We start from the raw sequence: 3,319 nt of genomic DNA on the forward strand, positions 1-3,319 counted from the left end.
ATCTGATTCTCCCTTGATTCTTGAACTGTAAAGTTCAGGGAATCTAGAGGGGTAGGGTCTAGAGAGAAGCTTGTAGTTTACGAGCAGAATGAAAAGCTGATAGTTTACGAGTTCAATCTGTCTAATGAATAAAATAAGGAGTTGAGTCTTTCTCGATTACAGTGAATAAATAGGATGAAAAGGAACGAAGCTATGAAACCGATAGGGAGAGGGAGGACCGAGGAAACTTTATTAGTGTTTTTTAGAGAATCCGTTCGTAAGTAGAGTGGGTTGGTGCGCTATTCCATTCCTTAGAGAAGCTGATAGGAGAGGTTCAGGGGTACGGGCAAAGAAAGACACTTTACTGAGTTGTAGAGCTAAAGGATTGAATGAATTTAGCTTGACTTACCTCGAAAATCAGGAAAAGGTTAAGGGTTCAGTTTAGTCTTGAGTAGAATGTTTACAGTTCTGAAAGTGATTGAGTGAAGGAGAGGAGTAAGTAGGCAGAGGAGCCCAGCAATGAGACCGGGAGCGAGAGGAGCCCAGCAACGAGACCATAAACATAGTATAGTGAAAGAAAAAAGGAAGAAGAAGCTTGATCTTGGTTACTGTTCGGGAAAGAACAGAGAAGAGAACGACAATGAATAAATGGGTGTTCAACAAGTAGTTCTAGAAGGAAAAGGAGAATGCATCCAGAGTAGAGTCTTTACTTGAAACAAAACACTTGAAGGAGAAAGACAAGAAAAAGAACCCATAGGAGAGAGAAAAGGAGCTTTACTGGGTTCAAGTAAGACAGAGAGAGAGGAGGTAACCAACTAGCGAAGGAAAAGGGTCATGAGTAAGTAGCAAGAGAATCAAGAAGACGAGGGGAAGGATAATGAAGAGGAGGGAAAAGGTGCGAAGCCACTTTACCGTTCAAGAAGGTTAATCAGTAATAGTCCAACCAGGAGTTCACTCTCATTCATAAGGAATCCGTCCTTACAGTTCAATCAAGGGGATAGGTTCAGGAGCGTAGCCATGAGACCAGACAGACCGATAGCAAGAGGAGCAAAGCAGACTGATAGTTTACGGGGTTCAAAAGTGAAAGAAGAATCCCACTGTTTACCTTATCGAGTCAAAGAGTGAAAGAAGGTCAAGGAGCCAAGCAGCGAGACGAGGAGTGAAAGAAGGAAAAGGGTTTCGGTTCAGTATGATTTTATTACTGTTCCGGGTTCAGAAGCGACGAAGCCACTCGACCGATAGGGAGAGGAGTGAAATTAGGGAATGGAAATAAAAAAAAGCTAGCTCGGCTAAGACAGAGAGCAGCAAAGCTGTGAGTTCAATTAAGAATAGGTGAAGAAGCAGGAGTGAAAGAAGGAAGGATAGGCAATTCAATTAGAAAGAATAGGTTCATCAAGCAATGGAATTGCTTTACAGAGTTCAATCTGTTTGACTCATTCATAAGAAGGGTTTACAGGAGAGGAGTTTGATGGCTCTGCCTCTCAATGGGACGGGGCCAGAGGTCTTATTCTTCTAGATTATGATGGCTGGTTCTGGGTACTTGCTATTCGATCCCCAGTCTACCAATAACCGAGTAGAGGGTTTCGCCCGGGATTTTCATATGTTTTTTATTCAAAGTGAGGTAGGTGCACATCGAGGAAGACTCTCAGATTACAATCCAGATACTTATCCTCCCGAAGGCAACTCCTCCTCCCAAAAAAAGGCTGGTCAACGAACCACTTAGCTAAGAACTTAATTATTGAAAGACGTTCCCCTAGTGCTTCCCTTTCAATTCAATGAAAAAAGTACGAGTTGAGCGGGTTTCATCTTAATAGGCTTCGGGATTATGGCGGCAATCCACACCAAAGAAAGGGCCCCTTCCGCCTTTAGGGCTTACTTAGTGCTTGTGCGTTGGGATTTCTCACTGACTTGTACAAGTTAGGAACGAAGTGCTCGACCGGAAGGGAGAGGGTTGAAGACGCTCGACCAATGGGACAGGAACGAACGCGCATCCTACTTCCATTCTTTTTTAAGCTCACACCAGGAGAAAGGTTGCTTTTGGTCAGCTGTTCCCAAGGAGTCTTGAAGAAAGAAGATGTGGCGCAATTCGTTTTGTTAGAAAAGTCCTTATTTCATGCAGTTAGTGTTTTCTAATACCCTAGGGTAGGTGATAAAGCAACCCTAATCCTCAGCCCAACGATCTAAACTTTTGTTGAAGCAAGAACCCTTGAATCAAAAGTGTGAATGTTTGATTAATCCACCACACCTAAATGGTGTGAAAGTTATCTTATTTATAATCAAATGAATTACAAGGATATGGAAATAGTAATAAATGGAAATAACAATAAATGGAAAGATACCTATGATAATAAAGCAAATATTAGATATTTGCCTTATAATAAAATATCAAATATAATATATATGGTAAACTATAATTTATTACTATATATCCTTAACAAAAAGTAATTAACATCTCCTTATACGAAATTTAGATCAACCAAGAGATAAGGCTAGAATTAGATTATCTTTTACGATCGAAGATCTAAAGCAAGATTTGGAAACCTTGTTCTAAATTGAGTCACTCCACAATCTAACTTGATCAAAGCTTGATTGAATGGTTCGGGTGCAATTCTACCACAAGAATTGCTTGAAACTTAGAAATGGCAAATATGATGCTCGGATTTCTAAGGGAAACGTCTCAATTTGAGATCTGAATTACATTCATCCACGAATATGAATTTTACACAACATATTGTGGGTATTTATAGTCTCCCGACAAAAGATGTTTGTGGACGGGATTTATTCGACATGTTTGTGGATGGGATTTATTCCCGATCCCCTTTAATCTCCACAAAGAATAAGTCAATTTGACCATTTGACTTTTACATAATTTATGAAATTAATCTAATAAATGTTGATGTGCTTGAGCGGCTAATTTGATAGACTTGAAATTAATTGAATTCTCTCACGTAGGTGCGAATTCTATTGTTGACATATTTTTTTTAATCTTCCTGGCAATAGGTCCATTTGTTTCATCACCTTCTTTCCATCAACTCTTTTGAAATTTTTTGATCAAATGTAAATGTTCCATAAATCTATCTGCCACATGCTTCATCTTCGGCCAACAAAAGTGTTTATGCAACATCTTATAAACTTTATTAATCCTAAGATGTCCCATTAAGGCACCACCATATGCTTCTCTCAAAAACAAATCTTTTATAGAGAATTTAGGAATACAAAACATACTCTTAGTAATTAAAAAATTATGAAACACATAATAATCATCTACCACTTTTTTTGCAAGACAAGATGCATAAATAGTTCTTAAGTCTTGGTCATCTCTATATAATTCAATAATATG

The sequence above is a fragment of the Cucurbita maxima genome, unplaced genomic scaffold, assembly GCF_002738345.1.
Source record: "Cucurbita maxima cultivar Rimu unplaced genomic scaffold, Cmax_1.0 Cma_Scf00039, whole genome shotgun sequence".
NCBI lineage: Eukaryota > Viridiplantae > Streptophyta > Magnoliopsida > Cucurbitales > Cucurbitaceae > Cucurbita > Cucurbita maxima.